This window comes from Buteo buteo, chromosome 22 (assembly GCF_964188355.1).
Source record: "Buteo buteo chromosome 22, bButBut1.hap1.1, whole genome shotgun sequence".
NCBI classification, from domain to species: Eukaryota; Metazoa; Chordata; class Aves; order Accipitriformes; family Accipitridae; genus Buteo; species Buteo buteo.
Genome location: NC_134192.1, coordinates 18,433,269 through 18,459,322, shown reverse-complemented (window position 1 = coordinate 18,459,322; position 26,054 = coordinate 18,433,269). Strand labels below are relative to the sequence as shown.

The 26,054-nt window shown below is 43.7% G+C and overlaps 1 long non-coding RNA gene across 1 annotated transcript; it reads left to right on the top strand.

Annotated features, from left to right (window-relative positions):
- The first annotated feature begins 20,043 nt into the window (after nucleotides 1-20,043).
- Nucleotides 20,044-24,135, top strand: LOC142043202 (uncharacterized). The gene is made up of 3 exons (XR_012653976.1): nucleotides 20,044-20,133; nucleotides 21,718-21,787; nucleotides 24,042-24,135. It is a non-coding gene; the product is annotated as an uncharacterized LOC142043202 (long non-coding RNA).
- The last annotated feature ends 1,919 nt before the right edge of the window (nucleotides 24,136-26,054 follow it).

The window sequence follows — 26,054 nt, the reverse complement described above, 5'->3', positions numbered from 1 at the left end:
CTGTGCCATTCAATAGGTGACTAGTAGCACATCTGTGCTACTAAGGATGCAGTCTTTCAAACAACAGGGAAAGCAAGCTTCTGAGCATGTACTGTCATTAGATATCCGACTGCACTTTTGAAAGAGGTTGTCCCAGTAAATTCCCATTTAGGTAACCTCCTGTGAAGTATGATTCAGTAAAAGAAATATGCAAAACCTTACATCAGGCTTTTTGTGTGATCAAGTTTCCAGTGTGTTCCTCACCTGTTTGTATTTACTGGTTTTCCCCAGACTTTTGTACAAAGTGGAATGGAAACAATAGTAGCTTATTTGATCAAATATGACTAAGGTGTAGGCATTCATTTGCCAACCTATAGAGTAATAAAAGAAAATTAATGAGTAACAAAGTGTTAAACAAGATGAGGTTATTTTGAATTGCCAAAATCCCATGGATAAATTGATTTTGTACTTTCTGCATGTTTTTCTGTACTTTCTCCTTTTCGTCTTTAAATTCCCTTGTGGCTTCAAATGGAAAAGATGTTTTCTAGTTCCTGTCAGATGAACTTGGATAGTGCTAACATGTGCCACAGCGCAACTGCGTCACATGTGCTGGATGCATGTAAAGCAGTGCCTCCAGACAAACTCTTGGCGAGGTTGTTCTTTATTTCTCAGGGATACATGAGGATGGTCAGAAGAACAAAAAATGAATGTTAAATTTCTGAAGTGAACCTGCAGGAGGCACAGGGTGGTCTCGTGCCTGTTAGAATTTACATTTCTGGTAATTCTGTTAAATCGCCCAAGCAAGGGATGCCCAACTCAGGCTCACGAAAATGCTTCAGAAATGCTATGCTATCAGTGAGTTCCAGCTATACCTAATCCTTCTCATCATTTCTCACATGAACAGTCTCACTGACTTCAGTTGGACTTCTCCCAGGCCTTAGTTCAGGATTGGCATCTAAGTGTGCCTATCAAAGCGCATCCTCTTGCACCTTCATTTGCCACTCAGCACTTCTTCCTACAGAGCTGTTTGAAACAGGTAAGTCCTTCTCCTCCCTGCTCCCCCTCTCCCCGCATGAAGTGTAGCCCAGAGTAAGAAGGGAAAAGGAAAGAGCCTCTTGTTATATTAGGAGTGGTTTGGAATAAAAGGGTGCTGTAGAAATGCATGATGGAGATCATTATCACTTATCTCTTACTGCCAAATGTTCTCAGCTGTCGATCCGGCTGAGCCTCTCAGTTGAACGTATCATTATGACTTGCTGTCCATTTGAGATCAAACCAGTCCATCCGTCTAACTTCTCTGTGTACTTTTTTTGCCTATGAAAGTAAAGCACAATCATCCCTCTGCAGCGTATTTCTGTCAATAAATTGTCTGCATTTTGCATTAACAAAAACAATCCTTTGACAGTTAGGGAAGATGATTATTACTTAGCGCCTCTTTGCTCACTACTCTGCTCCTCCAAACTCAGCTGCATGAGTTAATTTAAAAGAGGAAAAATAACAACACTAAGAAGAAGGAAGACCTCATGTCGTAAGAAGCTCAATTTAAGGAGTTTAACTTCCTACAGGGAATTATGCAGCAAAAACCTGTCTAGGTGCTCGCCTACACTGTTCAACTCAGCACATTTTTGCAGGTGTCTGGTTTTACATTATGTGGTCAAGCCATCCTGGTCTTGCTAGAAGCATGACACTGTAGTTGGCAGAAGAGACTTAGCACTTGGAGATAATAGACCAGACTTTACTAAAGATTCTTTCTTGTAGGAGCCACCAATGCAGTTTTCAGAGATGTTTTTTAGGATTTAAAAATAATAGCTGAGCTTGCTTCTTTCTGCGTGGGGTATTAGAACACGGGGGTCTCAGCATTCTCTTCGGGTAAGTGGCTCTTCAGCTTCAGTGTTACCTCTATGGTGTTTAGGTCTCTTAATTGTTGCTTCTTTATTTTACCAAAGACTTGACAAGATGCTTCACACTCAGGTATTAATACACGGCACCCGGTCTCATGAAAAACAAATGGTGGGTGCTATGAAGGGGCAACTAGTGATTAAGGCAGGGCAGAGAATGCAAAAAAAAAAATAAATTAAGTTACTACGATGAGAGCTTTTTTCTCTCCCGTGAATGGTAAAAAAAGGACATATCTCAGCTCCAACATCAGAGAGTTCCTTGATCATTCCATCATGCATCAGAAAGCTCCTTGATCAGCCCTCTGATTGGTACATCAGTGTTCAATTGTCATTTCTGTGAATGTTTTCTTGTTAAGTTTCATTTTACCAGCAGAATCAGAGAGAAAACACTTACTGCAAAGGTCCTCTGAGGTTAGGTGTATTAGCGTAAAGGAGTGTCAAAGCACTTGGTTGTTTTGCTATGAACAAAGCTAAAGGTCTTTGTCTGAGACCTTCATTGCTCGCCTTTCCAGCAGCCTTGCCAGGCTTCTCCCTTCCCCCAGCTGTCTGTGCTGGCAACTTGCGCAGCATAACACGAGGTGGAATTTGGCCTTGTACCTACCCCTGTAAGGCTGTAATTTTTTGTTGTTGTTGTCCTTTTGTACCTGACATGTTTGGGAAAAATGCTGGTATCTTGGCAAATATCTGGACATCTTTGCTGTTAAGAGAGCAGTGATTAATGTGCTTTTTTGTTCTCTCTGATTAAATTAAAACATGTATTCTAACATGTCTTGGAGACATTTATAATTGTCCTTGTGTAGCCCAGCTTATCAGGACGCAGTAGCAGGTGTTGTCAGCTCAGCCAGCCAGGATTTTTAATCCTGTATGCCAGCCTCTCTGCTGAAGGCCAAGGCCCAGATGCCGCAACCCTTTGCTCATGCTAAGCAGGATTTCTACCAGCAGTCCTGTTGCCTGGGATGGAGGCTGGGTGACTCTGAGGACCACGACAAAGCCCTCCTGCAGCTGAGGCGAGTGCCGTACATGCCATCTTGCAGACGTTTCTCCGCATTAACCTGCCTGGCTTCACTGGAGATTGGGGAAGGTGGCTTTTTAGATTTCTCAAGAACTGTGAGTACTTGAAACAAACTTTACGGGCTTTATCTTAAATAGAGCTTTTTGCTAGTTTATCTCTCAGTGTGTTTCAGTGGAGAGTAGTAGCAGCTTTGATGTGGGAAGAAAACACAGTTTCTGTGAAGATCCCTCTCTTCCTCACCTGTTGATGTAACCCCGAGCAAAGCGTCCCCCTCCATCACCAGCACTGCCCCTCCGGTCACCGGGTACTCGATCGCAGGGGTTTGAGCAGGTTATGACTCCTGAGGTGGCTACCGTCCTGGTCTGCCCTAACCCTTGCCACTGTGCTCACGTCTCCTCTTAGGGAGGCTACGCAGTTCTCAAGGCAACATTTGTCTGTCTGGTGGCTACTCTTTATCCAGAGCTGAGATCAGCCTTGTGCTGATTAAGCTCCTTCCCTTTTTCTGGTGAATTTTAGGCAAGTGGTGCAATCTTCTCTATTTTTCAGCCCCTTTTGAAGGGGCTGACACTATAGGCTAACGCTATAGGAAAACCTATCCCTCCAAAAAAAAGGGTTTACAGACTTGGAGGTTATCCTTCTTGTTCTAGAACAAAGCTGAAATAAGTTCCATTTGTACTTCTGCCATCTTTGTGTGAGGAATAAAGAATAAACTGATGGATAGCATTTGCAGAATGGCAGGAGTTGTACACAAAGGGTCACATTTTTTTGCTTCTGCCATTTTGTCTTTATTTTCCTTTAAGGAAGGTTAGGCCCATGGAAGTGTTGTCACGTACTGGTTGAATGTCTGAAAAAATGAGTATCAAAGAGTTTAAAAGGCAGGACAGTGTTTGCCATGATGTATTCAACAGCTGGAAAGAGGAAAGCATACTTGTGATATTGTTCTGTTGTGACATCTCCTTGGTAAATTTTTCCTGCGTAAGAAAAAGAACTAACAATCCCTAAATACAATACTTAGTTTGGGGGCATTTTTGCACTTGGTCATTTGTGTCACTTAAGTTTCCTTCGCCCATCAGCCCTGGAGTCACACTAATTCATCAGTTGTGTTTGGGGAATGTAAATCTATTTGCTGTTCTGAAATGCCTATAGACAGGGATCTGGTAGAAGCTCTGTTAGGGCATTCATCAAAAAGCATCACATAAATGGTGTGTCTGATCACAATAACGGACACTCAGGGTTACCATTGATTTAGAAGCAGATGTGCAACAGACAACTGAGATTTTTATCAAAGGTTTTCTGGGCAGTGAGTTACCATGGCAGTTGCAGTAAGATAAAACACTGTAGGATCTTTGAGAAGGAGTCTGTTACAATTTTGTAATTCTATAGGGCTTATTGTCCAAGAATCCAAAGCACCCCATTAAGTTTCACTATGCTATTGTAAGGTGGGTAAATATGATTAGATCCATTATTAGACTGGCAAAACGAGACACAGAAGTGATAGGAAGCCCCCACTGTGGCGTATATACTGCTGGTGTTGACTCGGTCTGTCCTCTTCTGTCATGTAAGGCTGCCACAGCCCAGCAAGGCAACTGCAGGGTATCTGACGGCCCCTTTGTGCAGTTTTGCGGTCTCAGGTGCGGCTGTGTTTTCCCAGTGGTGTCTATTCCCGGCCTCTCAGAGATTCACCCCAGTAGCGAATATTTTACATACTGTACTTGAGGTATCTAAAAGTAGAGTTCATTAAGCAGTCCGTAAAAAAAGCCCTACCACACAGTTCATGCCTTCATTAGCGTCTGTATGCTGTCAGCGCTTTCATCAGCCTCCTCACGCACTCGAAGTGTTACCCCATTGAAATCCGTAGTCTGTGCCTTTACTCCCACACAGCGCGTTTGCGGCTGAGACCGTACCTTCCCCCTACCCACATGTCCCAGACACTTATCCCACTGATGTCGTACTCTCTTGTGTCCCTACCACAGCTCCTTTTGATTACAGAGCGGCAGCAGCTGCCCTCCTGGGACCCTCCACACAGACAGGTACAGGCCAGAACTTTCTCCCGAGCTGAGTATTTTTATTAAAAATTACTCCCATAGGCTGATTGTTATTATTATTCTTTTTAATCCTGCTATTGTCTCCCTTAGGCCAGTCAAACTGAGAAGAGACAAACTTTAATCTGTGGTTGCTTTTACACTTGGTTGTGTTTCACACACGCTGGGAGGTGCGAGGCTCCTGCGTGCAATCTCCCAGTGTGCTGCTTCATTACATTCCTGAGATCCTTTTTGCAGTTGATTTTCTCCTTTTAAAGGCGATCTGTACTCTAAAGGAGAAAACAACTCTTTCTTAATCCTGTCTTCCTTGCTAGTGTTGCTCTACCTTTGTCAAGGCATGGGATTATTCACGGCTGAATATGATCTGGGCCTTTCCCCAGTGGTAAGCATTTGGGATGGGAGAGAAAGCAGGATAGCCATGCTTAGCTTTAAAGCCAGCCTTAAAGAGATTCAGCTTCCCCTGGGAAGGGGCCAACGGCAGTATTTTACATTTGAGCTCGTTCCAGCTCTAAGATCTTGTCTGTCTGTGGACACGGGGAGTTCGGTGTGGTTGGGAAGGCCAGCAGTGGTCCTTCAAAGGCAGCCTCAGCGATCCCCGTTCAATGCCAGCCCACCAGGATGATGTCTGGACCTGCAGGCCAGCTACGGCTCTAGACTACGGTTCAGCAACTGGCAAAGTACAAATGCAAACTGAACCTGCAATCGTGCATAACGGCAAACTTCCAGCTCAACCCCACAGTCTGCTCTCTCGGACCATGAACACACGAGCTCTGGCGATGGGAATACGTGTGTATGCGCATTGCGGGCCCAGACCTTTGAGACTGCAGAGCAAGCTCTTTGCTTCGTGTCCTTTCTCAGAAAAGCATGCAGAAGCGGTACAAACAACAGGTCAAACACTTTTTTAGCTGTTTAATTAAAAAAATCAGCCCTGTTGCTGACCTCATCCTTCAGAATCTAGACTGCCCAAGTCCTCGTTGTTTCCTCAGTTACCAGCCCCACGTCAAGAAGACAGTGCTGATATGCTCTTTTGCCCTTCCAGCCCTGCTGCCACATTTGTAATGGCATCCATCAACCAGGGCTGGTCTCTGAAAGTCATGGCATCCAGCAAACCAGCCCCTCCTTCTTGGTTCCTCCTGCTGTGGCATCCAGCTAACAGAGATATCTTGTCCAGTCTGGGCCCATTTAGCTGCGGTTTCTTGTCTTCCCTTTCTTCACTGTTTTGTGATCTCCTCAGGGCTGACTTTTCGGTCATGTTTTTAGAGCATGCTTAAAAAGATCTTGCTCCAACCTTCCCAGTCTTTTCTTTCTCAACCCTTCTTCTTACAAAGAGCTTCTATGGGAACACTGCTCTTCCCTGTGCTTCATTTCATAATCCTCCACCCTGGTCTCAAATATTATACGATAGATCTTGCTGATTCACCAATTAAATTGAGTAGAATAATTTAGATTTTTTTTAAAGTCATTTTTAACACACCTTAAATCGGTCCTATTGATTCTTCTCTCATGTGGCCTCTGTTAGGTGTTTTCTGAGAAGGGACAAAAAAGCATCACTTTTACTTTTTTCTTCTGACTTTTGGCTTTTGTGGCAGCACAATATTTGACTCTTTGCTCCTTGTCTTGCTCTGAAACAGTTTGTCAAATCTCCTTCAACAATTACTGTCTGCTCCTCTATTATTCACTTTCACTAGCTTGATTCTTTCCTATCAATCAGCCTTCTTTTCCCTTTCCAGCCTGCATTCTGTCAGCATAAGTCTCCCACCTTGAACTACAATCCAGGGTAAATGCGGACTTCTAACCCTTCCCATGAGCGCCCAGCCCTCTATACCTTAATGCCAATGCAGCAGTTAATTTTCTGTCTCTCTAGTTCAGCTGAAGTTGTTCGAGCTCTCCATCATCTCCTCACTCTTCTGTCTCCATTTGCTAGTGTGGGTTTCTGAGTCAATAAAACAGTTTTCTGCAGTTTTTGCTCACCACTCCAATGATGTTCCAAGTTTCATTGACATTTTGGTGGGTACTGTAAGTTTTTAGGGCTAAAGCAAAACCTACTACAGTACTGTAGCTTCTCACCGATTTCTGTGTGCTTCAAATGAATCTCTGTCAAAGAACTCGCCACACTCTGAATATCTCCTCCATCTACGTAATTGGTTTCAAGTAAGACTGTGGGGAGGTTGTTTTGCTCCTGAAAACAAAAGTTGTCCATTCATTATGACCACAGAAGTGGATTCTGCTCCATGTTCTGCTGTGGCCCACGGTGTGCTCTTGTCTTCTTACCTTTGAATGTCGCTGCATCCTCCCTCCTCCCCCAGTTTCACCATCTGGAGTGCCAGTATCACTGGGTGCATTCACCTCAGAGCCTTCATGTGTTTACATTTGAAAGGCTCTCGGAGAAATAGGTTTTCATAAGTAGGAAGTAAAACTCTGTTTTTATCATAATCATTAATAAAGCAATTAATTTGGTTCGTGTGTTATAAAATTCAAAGACCTTTGGTAGGTCATGCTTAGAAGTACATGTCTTTTGTATTAGTGAAGTGATAAAATTCAAACTGAAATAAGAAATGTTTTCTGCTCTTTACATGGAATGTGAAAAAAATATGCTAGAATTTTACTGGATTACTAAAGGCAATATGTCGGGGGGGGCTATTCTTACTCAATGCTATTTAGTCTCAGAAAAATGTGAAATATTACTTTTTTTCCATAAAAAAAATAGTTTAAAGGTAAAAAATACTGTTTATTTATGAAAAGTGTATAATTTTGTACAACCCCAAAGCCTCAGTCATGAAACTGTTCTTGCAGTGGCCTGCCACCAGTGGCAGCAGCCTGCATGTCGCGGCATAAATCCAGTGCGAGCCAGTGGAGGGACGGACTGCTACGCTCTGCAGGTTAGTGTCTGACCGTATTGTTCATATGGAGAGAACTGGAAAGTAATTGTATCTCTGCTTTCTATCAATTGGGATCAAAGCTACTTACTTGGCTGAGATATGCTTCCTCTGAATCCTCATTTTGGGTTTCTGTCATGCTTCTCTAATCTCCTACAAAGTTATATTTCCATAAAAACATTTCCATTTTTCCTGCTTATTTTTGTTAAGTGGAAAGTCTCCTTAATGATGTTTTTTTGGATTCAAAAACTCCTCATCTAGGTCAGCATTTTCAGAATGCCAGTTTCCCAGTTGTTATATTGCTACGCCTCAAATCCTTAATTTTAAACAATAAAAGTCTTGGAACGGTTCTTGCTTTTCTTTAATTTCCTTCCTTCTGAGAGCTGAATTTTTCTTCTCATCACAGTCTCCCTCCCAGCTTCAACCCATTTATCAATTTATAAGTCTTGCTTCTTCCAGAATAGTTTTTCAGATACATATTTTTAGATGAGAGCTGTTCCATCTTTCCAAAATGATCACTTCAACCTCAGCCACTGGAGCTCAGGCATACAATATTTAAATTATTATTTATAGTACAGGAACATGCAGAGACTTCCATTAAAGATAAGGCATTAGGCATGTGCCTTGATGAGTAAAGGCACAGTGAATGATAGTCACTGCTCTGAGCAGTTTGCACCCGTAAGCCTGGGTGGACTTGCTGGGAGAATTTATGGAGAAATTTAACCCAGACACACATTAGCATCACCCAAGGTTGGATACAGTCTCCAGGTCTTGTCAGAGTTAACCAGCCCTGGTAACTGGGTCTTCCCCATCAGTACCACCCCATCTCAGTGTGATATTGGTTTTGTCTCAGTACCCGATAGGCAAGAGAGAGACAGCAGGACGGGATCAAAGAGAGGAATAAGGGAACGGAGTGCCGTGAAGAGCACGACCACCCAAGGGAGATGCCAGGTGAGCACAGATGGGCACGTCTGCCGCCTCCGCGCAGCGTTGTGCAGTGAAGTGATCCCCAGAGCTGCCGTGGTGGTATAACTCTAGGGCACGATGACGAAGTACCAACTTGAGATAAAAGATTACATATAGAAACATGGCCAGACAACTCCAGATTCCAGCATTTTGCCAGTCGTTGCTAGAGGTCCCTTTTCTCCAGTGTGTGCCTAATTCTTTTGATTCCTCAGCTAGTACCAACTCACAATCTGTCAGGCTTCTACAGAGCCTGGTGCATTTCTGTACTGAAAGAAACCTTTCTACTTGGATTACCATTTATAGCTCCAATTTTTTTTTTAACTAAGTGGTGTAAATTAGTTCTGTGTGACTTGATGGATTCTCTCCCTCCCCCTTGACAACAGTGATAAAAGATCTGACCCCTTCCTGGGCATTTGTAAAAACAAACATACACAATCTAATTTGTTTAGGGCTGAGCTTTTAATTGCTTTACCATCACAATGTGAAACTGAATGCTTTAGCAATCTTGGGGATTGATCGACCCATTTATAATAAGGGACTTGACTTGAGAGGGGTTATCACCCTTAGATGTAGTAATATAAACCTTTTTGGATGGTTGGGATGTTGGTGCTGACTTCTGTGGGGCAGGGGTTTGGTGTACAGCTTCTGAACCTTGCTGTGGTTGCTGCTGAAATGTCCTAGTAAAATGGTCTTCCAAGCTGCACTTCTTATCAGGAGTGAGCACTATAACAGAGAAATGAAGTTTAACAACACTGGCCAGGTGTCTGCTCCCAGGTGTCTGAAAATCAGGCCGTGTTCCCTGACCTAACAGGGAGGAATGAAAGCCCCTGCAGGTTTAATGAGGTTGGTTTTGGGTTTTGACTGCTCAGAATTAGGATTGCAAAGCAAAACCAATAGTTATATGCAGAACATTCCTGGTCTTAAACTACCTCTAATTAATTTAGGGCTTTTTGCCCTGGACCATAGATCATAAATCCTCCTTTAGCTTTTCAGAGGCAGCATTGCTTTAGCCTTCTGTTTGTGCTGATTAGTATCAAGTCAGAATAATTCTTTTTTCCCCAGAGAAATCCCCTGTGTTTTACTCATAAATAAAAAAGAAAAGGAAGAAACATTCTTGATGGTATTTTTGCGATTTGACTCTGCCATCAGAATAGAGCTGCACACATACAGCACTTGTCGTCCCTAAAACTTACATTTTGAAAGTTCTTTGAAGATGTAAATTACAGATCTTTCATATGAAAAGTTAATGAAGGACTCTAAACAAAATAAAATAGAAATGATGACATGAAAGAGCCTTCTTATGGCTTCAATAACAAGATAAACAGTTTAATATTCCACATACTGCATTAAAAATAACAGCTGGGCTCTATGGAGACGAATCCCCTAACTCAACTACATTGGTTTTCACATTAGCCGAGGACAGTTAAGGAGACTGATGACTTTCCCTTAATTGTCACCTCCTTTTGGCCCCCGGAAACACTGAAGGCAGCCAACACCTGCTAAGTTTTAGCAGACACCACAAGTACTTTAACAAATACAGTAGTAAAGTGCCATTACCACCAACACTTCAGTAGCCTCCGAAGTGATAGACATATACTGTATTGACAGCCTAGAATTTTAATGAGCTATAGCTGTTTCAGACTGTATTGATTGTTCTTTTTTTCTCTTCCTCCAATTCAGACAAGAGGAAACAAGAACCAGCATTTCATTAAAAGCAGACTTTGTCCAGTGATTCATATTTCATGAATACTTGTGAGTGAACATGTCCTATAAAATAACCAATTAATTCAGCCATGTTAAGACTCAGGCTGAAAACTGAAAAATACACCACTACATTTACAGAAGCCCGGAAGGCACAAGGTTCAAAATTTCCTACTGTATAAAAAGTTCCCAAACAAGATTTTGATCCACATCCCTTGGTTCACTTCACTTCACTTTCTACTTCTCGGCTTTCCTGACAGCTTCTCCTGTGTATATTGTTCTGGGTGACTATTGTACCGTGCTGTTCACAGCTCAGGATGTTTCAAGGTACAATGCCCATTTTTCTGTGAGTGGTTTTTGTTGGTGGTGGTTTTGACAGCATCGCAGATTCAAGTTAAAAGTGACCAAAAGAGCAGGGGAAGGAGTAGCCTGCAATAATGATTTGCAAATTGTGTTAATTTCATAGTGGGATCCTGCTTTTTGATAGGATTTAATGCGTAATGAGCTCCTGAGACGTTATTTTTGCTTCAAAGCTTTGCTGAGTACTAGATCCTATTAAATTCTTGCAGTGAACACACCAAAAAATACTTTGAGCTAATTTTAATAATTTTTAATTGAAGGAATATTTTTATTCCAATTTGAATATTCAAGCTGTTTAAAAGTTAACACATTCTCAAAGTATTCATCAATCTTTTCTTTCCAAAATGTCTTTTTTTGGCAGCCTGTGGCTTTTTTTTTTTTTTGTCCCGGATTTGTTTTTCAGACCCAATGGAAACAAATTTAGACTTTTTTTTTTGCTATTTATTTCTTTTAAAGTGCCTGCATGCTGCAGTTTAATCTCCATTCTTTTTATTGCTGTTTTATAGTCAACCATTATTGTTTGTTTGTTTCCTTTTCTTTTTCCTAAAAGCAGAAACAAAATACAAATTTCCCTGCTAGTTCTTTCTTGTGTCATAGCAGGAGCTAGATTTGTGTGTATGTGTGTTGTGCTCAGTAACATATGTATTTCATTGTTAGTAGTGTTGTTATATTATGTTAAATCTTATGGACCCCAACAGAGACTGGCATCCCAGGTTGCAAGACAGCTAGCAGGAGACCAAACATCACCAGCTACATACATAAGCGAGAAATTTCTTTTACTGTCATGTTTCAGGAAGGGAAAGTAGATGCAGAGAGATTCAGTGACCTGGCTCAAGCCTTCCTAAAGATCTGGGATCGGTTCCCATAGCCACAAGACTGTTTCTCTGTTTGATTTATCCTCTCAACTTTATTCCTGCTCTCCAAAATCCCATTGAAAGCTGGAGGACAGCGGGCAGTGGTGTGACAAATGAAACACAGCTGTGTAGTTTGTCTCTTATACAACCCTGCTCATTTTAAGCGTGATATAGACTACGAAACCGATGTTAAAGTGACAGCTGTGCTGAAGGCAAACCCTGGCTGAACAAACTCTATGCCTGAGGCCTTCCTACACGATGACCGCTCAAGCTACGGCCGGCGTGAAGAGGTCCCGAGTCCCACGTCTTTACCTGCAACAGGATTTGGGGCTGGCAGAGGTGAGAGCTGCTGAAGCTGGCATGTGTGACCCCAGCTTGCCCATCATTTCCTTACAGGTGTCAGCAGGGAGCATGCAGCCAGATATTTTGGTGACAAAGGTGTGGTGCGGCCACGGGCTTAGCTGTGAGGACCGAAGGCTTTTGGTTTGCGGCTCCTGGTGCAGCTGGCACAGGTGGTTTTTTTCTGGTAAATCAGAGTGACCCTAATGAGCCAGTCAGTCTTTCTCTCTCCATCTCCATGTTAATTTTTAGGAATCGGAGACAGATGGTTAAGAGCTTTGAGAAGTTTGGGGTGACCTTGGGGAGGCTCTAACTACAACGCAAAATTGCAAATGGTAAATGCAGTAAGCAGATTAAGAGTCTGGCACTCTGGTAAATCTCAAGACCTAGTCTTATGTTGCTATTTTTCCTCTATGGCAAACTTAGAGATTTCAGAATGACTTTGCTAGAGCAGTGACTTGAAAATTATAGTGAGTGAGTGTTCCCTTTTAAATAATGGATTATGAGGCAAAGATTAATTTTTTGCTCAATTTTCACACTAATTCAGTGTCTCGCTGCCAGCAGAAGCACAAAGAAGGACATGAATTCACAGTGGCTTTCTTTTCATTCAAAGCCTTAACGTGCTTTTATTGGATGGGACTGTTTGTAATAAAGTCCCATCATTCACATCTGGCTGCCTACCTAACCACAGGACTTTGACATCTCTGGAACATCCTTTGGTTAATGTCATCAGTGAAGGTAGTCAAACCACTTCTCAGCTTGCTCAACACCTGTCTAAAGGAAGCCAGTCCTCTTCTACTGCAGAGAGAAGGTCATATACCAGCAATCCCTATGACAGCCAACACTCTGCAGCTGCCAGGCACTGCTTATTTTTAGGCCACTTGGAAAAGGGGGGAAGACAGAGAGAGAGAGAAGGGGAGAGAGAGAAGGAAAGAGAGAAAGACAGACTCCTGGGAAGAGGTGAAACCAGAAATGCTATGTCCCAGAGGCATTTATCAGCCCAAATGAAATGGAAATGGTAAAAGGGAAACACTGCTTTGCTTTTCTCAAAATTGTATTTCCAGTTGAATGAGTTGAAAAGAAAATATCCTTTCCTTTTCCTGTGATTTTGAGAGATCTGTTTGCTAAGTCTGCAGGCTTAGTAGGAGAGACAAGGAGTATTTATTTTCCATATACTTTGGTAATTTATGAGGTTGCTATAAATGCAGAGTTTGTGGAAGTAAAATCAGGCCATGAAATAGAAAGGATTTTATTCAAATATCCCAGCTTATTAATTCTTTCTAATTCTTCACAGAGAAGGAGATGAGTGAGGATGCACACAAGGTTTACTGAATTTTAAGAGGGAGAAGATCCAGTAAAAGTAGCAAATGCAGGTATTTTTTAAAAATAGAAAAAGGGGAAAGATAAGTGAGTCTTATTAGGGTTTGAAATGTGATTGAATTTTCCTTTTTCTATTTTGCCATCAAAGATGTCAGAAAGAAGTTTACTGTTCTGGGAAAGGGTCTTGCATTACTAACTAACCTGTGTAAAGTGGCTTCACCTTCTTGTGCAGCAGGGTGTGACTGACAGGATGTAAATGCTTCTCTTATCTATGACACATGAATGGGTGGAGAGGAGATTTAGAGCCTTGAGCAAGAAATAAGACGCCACAATTGCTTTCACTGGGAATTAGTGTTCCACCAGGAGCAGAAATGGGGCAAACGTATTGTTCTTTATGAGTAACATTAACTACCAGTTCCACTGAGTGCCCATCAGTATGCATGGCTGTGTGTTGTATTATTGTCCTGCATTGACCTCCAGAAGCCTCCAAGAGGATGAAAAAGTGGGGAAGGTTCCTATTACATGATGTGCTGTAAGAAACAGAAAGGTAGAGGTGCTGCTAAAGCGTCGCAAAGTCTAAGGCTAAGATGCTGTACCTGAGAGCCTCAAAAACTTTCAGAAATCTATCCTTTTAAAGTGCTTTTTGGAAGAAAAGGGTCAGCATAGCGTGAAACTTCAGTATCTGCTGGCTTCGTGTCAGCAGGCTCTCCCTGGGCATGCCACACTTCCCAGCGGCTGCTTTACGTTGATATTTGGATCTGGAAAGGGAGAACACATGAGAGTGAGGGTGTATTGAATGTTGGAGATCATATGTTAGCTGATACTGATCTCACTGAGCAATTGTTTGGAGGCCTTCACCAAATCAAGTCCTTTCTATTAGCTAACTTTGGAAAAATGCAAATGTCCCAAGAAATAACTCCTTTCTTGGCGGACCCAGAGGCCCTGCACTGCCTTCTCCCACCCTTTGCTCTCAAAGTTTGTAACATCTGAGTGTGCTTAGTATTTCCCAGCTGTCTTTAGGGCGTCTGTTGGCTTTTGCCCCACAAATTGACACTCCGTATGCTTTTGGGTGTGAGGGATGAGGGTTCAAACAAATCCCATGTCCTTCATAGCTGAACTGTTTTCCTGGCGAAGAGGAGCAGCTAAGCCCCAGAATGTCAGAGCAGCTGGCGACAGCAGTCACCACCCAGCTCTCTGGGCGAAATGAGATGGGGAGGACAGAAGCTAAGATCTGTTTCTTTGAATTAAACTGATTAGGGCTCTGTAGTTGAGGCAACTGGCATAAAACGAGGGAAAAGGTCACTGCAATGGCTCTGAGTGGAAGCATAAGCCTCCTTCCCACCTTGGCATCTCCTGACCTTGTGTGTCCGTCTCAGCTACTCATCTCTGCAGGGGTTAGCTGTGATCCCCAGTGCCCCCATGAGCGCAGCTCTGGCAGAAGGTACATTAAAGCTGGTAGCGTGTGGCAGAGGAGCAGCACTGCTCCCGGAGTGTCAGTTGGCTGGATGACACGGAGCAGTTTCACAAGGCAGGAATAGACTGGAAGTCTGTGATGAGACCGTGGGACAGAGGGGTTTAAAGAAAGACTGGCTCTGGAGTTCCTAGTCCAGTGGTACCCCACAGGGGGCTGTGACTGGTGCTGTGATGGCAAGATGAGATGAGCTGCAGTTCGTGTAGTGCAGTAGTGCACTAGTAGTATCGCAGTTCGTGATACTTTGGTGTCTTTTTTTGGAATTCTTTTGATAGTAGAGGTGGCATATGACCTTCTGCATTTGAGATCTGATGGCTCAGGAATCTCCAGCTATACTATTGGCCATCAGTCCCTATTCTCGTATACAGAACTACTGCCAAGCTAAGAAAAGCCTTAGAGAAAGCTGGCTTTTCTAAGAAGCAATTCCCATTGTTACATTCACTAAGACTTTTGGACCCCTGAGGTATACAAGGGAGTGTCTGAGTTGTAAGTATCAAAAGAAATTAATTATTCTATATTATAATTAAGACTTTTTTAATTAGCTGAATAATTAGAATTTCTCTTGCGTTACAGTGCAGCTTTTCACATAGCCAGATAATCTGAAACTTTAGAGCTATTTACCTGAGTAAAAGAAATTTCTAGCATCAACAATTCTCTTTCTGTAATAAGATGTAGTAAATAACAGTTCTGCTGCTGCTGCAAGAAAGGCAGCTCTCTAAAAGAAGTCTGTCAAGTCAAACTTGTCCCTCAAAATGTATGTTTTGTAAAAGCCTTCAGAAAATGTTGGGTCGAACTGTTTTAGTGTTATTGTGAGGAAATCAATATTTCCCTGCAGCCTTTGCAACCCCCAAATTGTAGCATGTTGTTTGTGCAGAAGCTGAAAGTGAAACTGTCTAAAAATGAGAGTGAAGTAAACTGGCCTTTTTCTATAATTTGCCCTAAAAGCACCTGAGGTAAACAAAATGGCACACTTGAGCAGTCAAAAATGAAAAATTCTCCTAATGTAAATAGCTGAAGTGGCAGGTGTTGGTGGGGTTTGGGGAGGGTTTTTTGCTTTTCTTTCAGCCTTCGTCCCTCATCTTTCCCATCTCCTTCAATGTTCTGTTACTTGTATGCTGTGCTAGATACTACCATGCAGCATGTCTTCCAGGATTTCTCTCCCAGTGAAAGCATCAAGGAAACCATGCAAGATCCCTACCTGCTTCAACACTGAAATTCATGAATTGCCTGCAGTGGCTCTCCCACCATTGGGGAAGAGAAAACCTTTTCGTATTGCTCTGAAATGCCATCAGCGTGCATCAAAGGGAGGTAGGAGCACCAGCTCCATCAGACATTGTGATACATTTGGGACCCTCGAGCTGGCAAAGAGATGTTCAGCGCTCCTGTGTATTCCCCGCTGTGCATTCTGCCAGATGATGTGGCCATGGGTCAAAGGCTCTGTAGGGTTAGGTGATACCAGGAGGAACAGAGTTTATGATCTTGGATACTGTGGTTGTAGATGGGTATTTTAAGCTGCTGAAATTGAGTTCAGAAAGGAATCACATTGGTTTGGGGAGCTTGGCTGAGACGTCTGTCAAGAAAATGAAAAGGGAAAGTCTGGGAGACACGAAACTTGCTCACAGATACACCGGTGTGGATGCAGCAGCTTTACAATGTCATATGTTCACCTGCATCAGACAGACAAAAAAAGGTTAAGCCAGGTTGTGGGAGCAGGAGGGCAGAGAGCAAAGGACCAGAGGAAAGAAAATGCTGTGCTGACTGGCAAAGAGACTGCTCTCTTTGTGTTCTTTGTGCTTAGACTGAAACATCTTCACAGGATTTTTTTTCCCTCTAATCTGGAAATAATTCTGTTTTATTTTAAGCCTTCTATTAAGACAAGTCACGCAGCACTGCCTGGCTGGCAGCAGGAGGCTGTGTGTGCGCGTGTGCGCGTGAACCTGTGTGTGTATTTCCAAGGGTGCTGCCTACCTTCTTTAGTTGACACTGCAGTCAATTATTGTGTTTTCAATTATATATAAAAGGCAATGATGGAGTTTTTCAGCTTTTATAACACCACAAATCACAGGGTCCTTCACTGTACAAAGCAGCATTGCTGCCACAGTGTAGCAAGGCAGATCGTGGCAGAACTTTCCCGTGCAGACTTGCAGAGGAACCAGTGCCACCAGGGACACCCAAACTGCAAGAAGACCACCATGGGGCAGGCGAGCCCTTGCAGGCAGCTGCTCCTCCGCACGGTCCTTCAGCCACCAGACCCTGTCTGACAGTCAAGGAAGGGCAATGCAGTCCTTGGGCTATGCCATGGAAGGGGAGGAAGACCTCTTTGCTGCGTGCTTCACGTGTTCAGCAGCACGTTTTTGAAGCAGCTGTGCACCTTGGATGAGCAAGGAGGGGTTACAGGTGAGGAGGTCATTCATGAAAAGGGTCTTGATACAGAGATTGACGTTGGCTACAGCACAACTTACCATGAATACCCTAGCCACGCTGTGGGTCTCTTGCCAACCCAAAGTAAATTGGTAGATCTGAAGCGAATAGGCTGCAAAACTGTTGGAAACTGGGATCTGCTTCACAGAATGATCATTTAGTTGTACATAATTTAGTCACATAGCCACTGTTGTATTTGGAAAGCTAACCTTAGAAAAAAGGGGGTTGGACTGGCAGATGAGGAGTGTTGTCCTTTGAAACTAGACTATATAAGGAAAAACCTGAGGATGTAATAGTGCACGGGCACCACACTCCTCATTAGTACCCAGAAGATGCCACCTACCATCCAGGGATCTGAAGGACTCACCACTGTCAGGCTTGGTCTTCCCTCGGCTTTGGCATTTGGACATGTTAATGCACATGTAAATGCCCCAAAATTGTCTGGTACAAGGGCAGCACTAGCAATTGTCAGTGTCTCCAATTTTGTTTAGTAAAAGAGATATTAGCCAAGCCAATTTTATTCTGCTCTGCACTGGCAGGGGTGTCTGAATGCATCATCAGACTGCATTTTACTTGTGGCAGATTGGTGGTAACCCAGCAGTCAAGTCTATGAGAGTGAGGCTGTGAGACTCTGAGTGGAGCAGGAATAGAAATCAAATCATTGCCACATAGGGTGAACAAGAACACTTGATTTCTGAGACTCCAGTAAGCAAGTAAGTGAGAAAAATAAACAGAAGTTGTCAGCTAAACTGACTATATTGACTGCAGTACAAACTGGAGAAGGAGTAGTGACCCTGATGACTGGGATGGAGATGTTTAGAATGATCCCATTTCACCCAGGCCATACCCTGGAAACGTATGCTCCCTTGCATAATGAGTTACAAGCATGCAGGCAAGGAGGATCCCATCATGGTAAAGAATGCTGTTAATTCAGGGAGACAGGGACCAGCACAAGAGAGAGACCCCTGAAAGACTCACTGTTAAATGGAGTTGGTTACCATTCAAGTCCGAGCTTTTGCCATGGAATTGGGACATTAAATAAGGATATTTGTGTGGAGTGGACTGTGGCTTTAGGCAAACAGCCCAGTTAGACCAATTCTGAGGAAAATCCTGGAGCTAAAGCTGGCTGAATGCCCACTGACTGGACTCGACAGGACACTGAGCTCCACGAGCCTGCAGCGGGGGGATAGAATAGGCTACTGTTGTTGTGATGAGTGCTGAGATTTTGAACTGGCTTGGCATCTAAGCTGGAAGTAAAAGAACAAGTCAGATGGGGGACTGGAGTCATGTATTGTTAGAGAACGACTCCTGGGATAGCTGCTTCATTACTGCTGGGGGAGACTGAAGTCCTGTGGATAACGAACTGGGATTCAGAATCACAGTGCTAGAGGTTAGGTGCGACTGTGGGACCTGGGAACTCTGCTAGCATAAATGAGGGGCAGGGGTGGAAAGACATGCTGGGAGCGCTGGAAGGATTCTCTGGAAAGAAAAGGAACTAGAAACAAATCTGGTCAAAGCAATTGATAACAGTAATAATCACTTCCACTAATCAAGGTCCTGAGGACAAACAAACCCAGAGCTCTGGAGGATGAGAGGGACCTTTACAGTACTGCAGTATATGGCACTCTGCCCATGGGAACGCAGAGGGTATTTTGTCTGGACTGGATAAGTCTTGGAAATGGCATTTGAAGTAGATGTGAAAAAGGGTTTGGAAGGAACTAGAGACCCTGGGAGAAGATATGGCTAGGTGGAATATAAAAGCCATTAGTGTCTTAATGCATAAATTGGCAGAACTGTACAATAGCAATGAAAAACAAGATACTGGGAGCCCAAACTGTTATTAGATTTTGGTGCCTTAGTGACTATTGAAATTACTACTTTGCAAGAGCGCGGGTGCCTACAAGGTACACCATACAGACAAAAGGGTACAGTGGTCTCCTGCGGTGCAGGGAGTCTATCAGCTCTGCTCCTACAACCACTCCCAGGGCAAACTGCTTACTGGAGAGTGCGGTTGAATTTTCTTGTATTCAGCATCACATGCAGGATAAAAAATGGGCTTTTCTGCAGCCTATTCCTTAAACAAAATAGATTACTTCATATCTGACTAACTGTGGAAGGATAACACAGAAATAGAAGGACTCATAATTGTCTTACCTACAAAATTATGTACTCCTGTAAAGGCTCCTGAAATAGTCAGAGCACCTCAGGATGAGGGTGAGTTACCTTTCTGCAAGTATAAGCTTGAGATAAGTTGGAGTATGGAAAGATTAATGCCTTTGCTTTAATAACAGGGCTTGATCCAAGACTGCAGAAACGATGTAAGTACCCAAGCGAAGCCCAGGAAGGATTGTTGTCCACTATTAATAGCCTGGTGGATCAAGGAATGCCAGTGCAATGACCCAGTGTGTGTAATTCCCCTGTGTGGCTGGTATTAAAGGGAGATAGAAAGATGCATCTGACTGTGGGTTTCAGAGCATTAAATGCTGTAACTCTGCAAACATCACCTCTTCTTGTTAAAATGCCAGAAATTACGGCTGCAATAGTACAAGGAGCTAAGTGGTTTTCAGTCATAGATCTAGCAAATGCATTTTTCTTTAGCCCTTTAGCAGAGAAATGTCGGTAAAAGTTTGTTTTTACATTTCAGGAGAAACAAAATTGTTTCACATGAGTTCCTCAAGGATTTCACAACCTCCTGTGATCTGTCACGTGCACATCACATAAATGTGGGAGAAATTAGCCTTGGGTCCAGGAAGCATGTAACATCATATGTGGATCACACCTGAACTGGGGGAATTCTGAAGAACAAACGTGTCAGCAGACGGGAAGTCTTGGCTGCAATCCAGGAGGAAGGATTGAAAGTCAACAGACAAAAAGTTCAATTAGTGCAACAAGAGGTAAAATATTTAGGAGCAATACTAGGTATTGAAGGCCAGACGACTGATAAACAGAGTGTGGAATTAATTCGAAAGCTACCCAGCCCCACTGCTCTGCCTAGCTAAGAGCACTGTAAGGCACATTTAATTGTATGCAGGATTTTATTCTGATGTTCACTGAAGTGAGTCGTCCTCCAGCTAAGCTTTTAGAGAAAACTAGGCAGTGGGAGCAGGGTGTAGAAAAGCAGGCAGCCTGGTCGAGCTGAAGCCAGCCCTAGCCCAAGCTGCAGTGGTGGGCTACCTAGACCCAGGAAACCTTTTCACATGTGGTTTGCCTCTCTTAGCCAGGAATCAAGTGCCAATTTGGCAAAAAAAGAAAGATACTGTGTTACAGGCTATTGTCTGTGCGTCTCATCTTATTGACACCGCAACTCCTTGTCAAAAGGAATGAGTATCTTTAGTCTGGAAATCAGAAAAATTGGATTATATCGTTGGAGGAAGGCCAATGGCACAACACACCAGTCATGCTTCCTTGAAATATATTGTGTTCGATAAAGCACAAGATGGTACAAATCTAGCTCTAGGCTGGTCAAATGGACCCCCACATTAATGACTCGGGGAGTTAGACCTGGAAAAGGACACGTGACACAAGGCTCTCCGTACCTTAATGGTGGAGGGTGCTGATCGTGAGTGTCAGATATTGCAACCTCCTGATGTGCAGTGGCCTGTGCAGGTTTAATTGCCTCTGTCAAAATACACCACATAAACCAGAAATCTGCTTTACAGGTGGTTCGAGTTCCCACAGGATAAGGCTTGCACAAGATTTGCTCCAGTCCATGTAGAGAAGAGCGGGAGGTAGTGGGGCAGGTCTCATCTCACTCGGTACAAGTGGCAGAAATCCCAGCTGCATTGTCAGGTGTGCTTCCCAGCGGTATGAGCAAACAAGGGTGACGGATTTCATTTGACTGAACAAGTTTTTTGCCCAGCTAGGTATAAAGCAGCAACGACACATAACAGAATACCCACAAACCTCAGGATATGAAGAATTTGGCTTCTAAAGGAAGCTTTAAGGGAGTTAATACAGGTGAATGGCAGAAACTAGGATGTGGTGTTCCCATCTAAATGGCTCCACAAATGGCTACGGCCAGCCATGATTATATTTCTTTTATGACTATGACATGAAGGAAGATGCGACTTTGACAGCATTGGTGGTTAAAAACTTCCGTATCAGATGAATAGCAACTGAAAGGTCTCACAGATTAATGGATAAAAGGATTTGACAAACAACTGCAGCAGGATAATCAACAAATAGCTGAGCAATTAGGGCAAAAATGTTCATAGAATAGATAAAAGGTAGAAAGTGGTAAATAACCAAGATGAAGAATGGCAAGTAGGGTGTCAGGTAGTCTATCATAGGTTTCCTGGAAAGAAGGACAACTTGGGCTGTAAGTGGGATGGATCTGGCACCAGCATAGATAAAGGCATTTCCATTGTTTATTAGTTCAAGTAAGTTCTGACAATGTGAGGCAGTTTCATCAATCACAGCTAAAGCTTTGGAGAGGAGGAAAAGACTAAACTATATGAAAAGTTGTCTTTGTTTTTCAGGATCACATAAAGGAGTGAGTGTTAACCAGTCACCAGACCTGGATCAGCATAGAAACGTGGATTTCCTTTGGTGTGTAAGGATAGCTCTTCCAGCTGTGGTATTGGGCATCAATGTTACTGAAGTTGGGAACGTGGGTGGACAGTGTTGGGTTCTTTCTGTTCTGCCTACTCTGTCAGGGCAAGGTCTGCACGGAGCACGGTGTTGCCTGTGTTTTGTAGTAGGGAGAACAGGACGGGAAGGAGCAGAGCTGTCAGGGATGCTGCCTGAGATAGTTGCATCCATCTCCTTGCTGGTTTGCACCCTCTCTGTCTAAGCAAAGCACTTTCTGCAGTCAGTATGAGTGGTTAGTGTGATAAAACCATTGTACAGGCCTTGATACACTAGATACTGGACAGCAGCATGGCCTGTATCTCTGAGATGTCCAAGTTTCCTGATCATCCAGAACTGGATGCGTGCAGGGATGGCTTAAAGCTGCATTAGTTCTTTTCCAGAGCTAGTCTTGCTTTGCTGTGGCTGTTTGAAGAACACAGTCTCAGCCGACAGTTCCAAAGTCCTCACATTTGGTTTCCTTTACTCTTCCCTCCATTTTACAGAGTCCCATTCACTTTATTTTAAAAGTATTGTATTTAACAGGAGACATCCCTCTTTCCTGAGAGGCCAGCACGCTGCTAACAAGTAGTGTAGACATAGTCATGCACTATTGTTCCTGTCACCTCTAATCACGCGGTGATCACCATCATGCTAATTCCCTTCCTCCCACCTGCATTCCTCTGAATTACATTAAATACTCCCTCACCCCCCAGTGCAGCCTGAGCTTCTCTTTGCTTCCTCCATCTTTGGCCCTTCCCAGCCTGTGCAAGCAATCCAGTGGCTCTAATTGGGAAAACTGCTTCATTTTGGTGGAGGGTCTCTAACTCAGTACTTTTTCCTGTCAAAGAGACTAGTTTCTTCTGCCATGAGCTAGAATCCCTTGAGAGAAAGCAAGCTAAAAAAGTCTTTCAGCAGCCTTTTCTGTTCTGCCCTCCTGGTGCAGGTTGAAAATGAAAAGAAAAGCGGGGCGGGGACGGGGAGATTAAAAAAAAAAAAGAGAAAAGAAAAAATCTTTAAAAAGGAAGACTTTTCCAGAGCCCAAACAATCAATCGGACAATAGGAGATAATGATTCCACCTCTGCGCCCTCCTCCTGCCGGACGGGAATTTTAAACCCGGCGTCTGCCAAAGGTGGTAAAAGACCTAAGTGATCCTTCTCGGCTCTGAACGTGGCACCTTGGTGATGAGCTGAAAAGCTTGTTGCTCACGTTGCAAACAAAGACTTAGCAGAGGGCAGAGGTAAAACCAACTGGGACCCGGCCTTCTAATCAGGCCCATGCTGTGAGCTCATGGTATTAATCCGACAGCCAGTGACATCAAGGCAGGAGGCCTGCGTGACCCCGAGCCCGTCCAACGGTGGCTTACACTACCCAGTACCGCGTGTTCCATTTAATAAACTCCATTGATATATTTAATAAAGACACCTCACACTTCCACAGTTTCATGTGTGACCTCTCTGTGGTTGCTACCAAAAACACAAAGTAAAAGAGTCAAGGATCATTAGCTGACGAGGCAAAACTGCCCCTTCCCTTCCTCTTCTATTTTTCTTGTGAATATCAACTGCTTGGGAGGCAGCGATTGCTTGTAATCCTTCCCGTCTCCATTATAGAAGGGACAGGTTTCTGTGAGAGCTTGGGAAAAAATTACAACATAATTGCCTGCAGTTTGGGCAGCTTGCGGTCCTGCGAGCTGCTCTCAGACTCCTCACACCAGCACCCATCTTCTGCCCAGAGGCTGTGTCGATGGGCTCCCGAGAGCCTGCAGGGGCTGGGTGCTGCCGTCACCCCGTCTTCTCCTAATTTCATAGTGAGAGAGGAGCATCTGCTGGCACCAGGGGCCAGAGGAAATCCATCAGCAATCCCCAAGCACCCCTCTGAGGGTTCCCAGCTGTGCTGCGCAAGCCAGGGGACTTTGGCTTCTGGCAAAGGTCATCTCCCTCAGCAGGGGAGGAAGAAGATGGACATGTACCTCTGTAATTTTTTTCTAGACAGGCTAGTGAAAACCTTGTAGGAAAAATGTCTGGTTTAAAACCTAAAGAGAAAAGGGTTGGTTTGGTAGATTTTCTGTGAACTTTTGGGCTTTCCATTTTTTTTGTTGTGGTTTTTTTGTGTTTTGTTTTTTTTAATTATTGTATTTGGTGGTTGTTGGTTTTTTGCATTAGAAATAGTGTCAGTTGTCAAACAAGAGTCCTGATTGATTTGGTTTTTCATGTCTCGCTTTCAACATCCTCAAAGGCATCTAATTGTTCAGGACATACTGAGTACCTGCACTTACAGAAATCAAGGCTTGAGTGGAACTCCCCTGAAAGCAAGGCACCGGGAAGCCAAGATTAGTTTTCAGAAAGTAAGTGGTTTTCATTTTTCAGTTTCTCAAGGACTCTTTCAAGGGCCAAGCAGATGGCTGGGAGATCCACAGAATGGAAACCTGCAGTTCTAATGGGGAGAGAAAAGTGTGTGTGGAGGGGTTGGTTTGTTTGGGGTTTCTTTTAGTTAAATCGTCTTTTTGTTTGACAGCAATTTACGCTATTTATGCAGCTGAAATGCCAGTGCATTTTTTGTGTGGACTCTTCCTTTTCAACAAAGGACAGAGGAAATTGCCACACTAATTCTCTGAGCTTCCTAACAGCTCTCGAGCATAACCAGAAGAGCAATTTCCAACTTAAAAATACAAAGGCAAACAAAAGAATAAAAGCGGTTCAGCTCAGCTCAGTTCAGAAAGCCTCTTGAAAACTTTAGGCAGCTAGGGCTACATTCATCCTCATTGCATTTTGAGCAGAGACCAGGGCTGGTGCTGAAGACCAAGCCAACCTTAGCTGCCCCGTGGGTTTCTCGGGAACGCTCAGCGCTGTGTTAGTCTTTCAGGCAGCCAGGACCCACCATCGGCTTGCTGTGCAGCTGGACAGGCTTCGGAGAGGCTCCAAACCCTTGCCACTCCAAGGCGGAATGGCTGCGGGCAGGCAGGCAGAGCGGGGGGCATGGGCAGCGCAAGCCGCAGGCGTCCCCGCTGCACCCAGCCCTGAGCCTGGCCGGCCGAGATACGGCACGGCTGCACCCCGAGGTGCCGGCAAAACCAAGTCTTTGTACCCTGGTAAGCGGGAACAAAACTTAAAGCCGGCATATGAACTCTTATCTAGCGCACACCATCTGGACCTACCAAAATGCCTTGTTACAATAGCAAAATAATGCTAATCTTGCAGCTGCCGGTGGGGAAACTGAGTCTTAGGATAGGGGTGGTCCCGCTCCTTGGGGAGCCCCATGCATTCCCGGGGATCGTGCACCCACTGAGCATGGGCTCCTCTGGAAAAGTGCACACACACACCCCTCTATGCCTATGTTTGCATGTATTTGCTATATAGGTGTCCCACACATTTTTCTTGCTAGCCTGTCATAACCATTACTAAAATATGCTTATCTCATATATGCAAATAGCAGGATATTTATAAGGTTCTTTGAAATTTCCATAATTGTGCTCTAAAAAAAAAATCTTTGCTTATCTCACAAAGTGTTGTAACCACAGTGTTACTTTTATTGAAATCCAAAAATCACTCAGCAAAATAAGAATAGTTAAAAAACTGACAGTTTTTTATATTTTTCAAATAGAAGGGAAAGAAAGCAAGCAAACCAGAGTTTATTATTTTAAATTAGAAAGCTTAATGTTCACCAAAAAGGATATAAACTGTAAATGTATTTTAGCAGTTCCTAGAGAAAAAGGGAGAAGTTTTAATAATAACACTGTGTGCTCCTATATCATTTTCATTAGAAAAATCTCAGAGCACTTTCTGCTTATTAAAGAATGGAATGCCACAGAAAACTCTCGGGAGGTACTATAGAAAAGTCAGGCAACAAATATAAATCCACATTATGCTCCATACTGTGATCACCTGGAACTTCCTAGCCATCTTGGGGATATACAGGTCCCTGCTACGGCTCAGGGTGACAAGTCTGCCCGCCGTGGCACAGCCTCGCCAGCTGTGACAGCAGCTGGCTGTGGCCACGCAAGGGGCTTCACTGTGCGTTTCTGCTGATTTCATAGGTGAGTAAACCAACGCCGGGAAAGTTTTTCCCAAGCTCAAAGGTGAGGAACACAAATGAGCGACAGGGTTAGGCCAAGCACCTTGCTGTGCTCGTCGTGGGTCCTGCCACCTCGTGTCCTGCCCCGTGGGGATGTGCAAGGAGCTCTGCAAGGATTCCTCTGCCTCCTTCGGGGAATCCTGGCCGGTCTTTGGCCTCATGTGAGTAGGTTCTTCA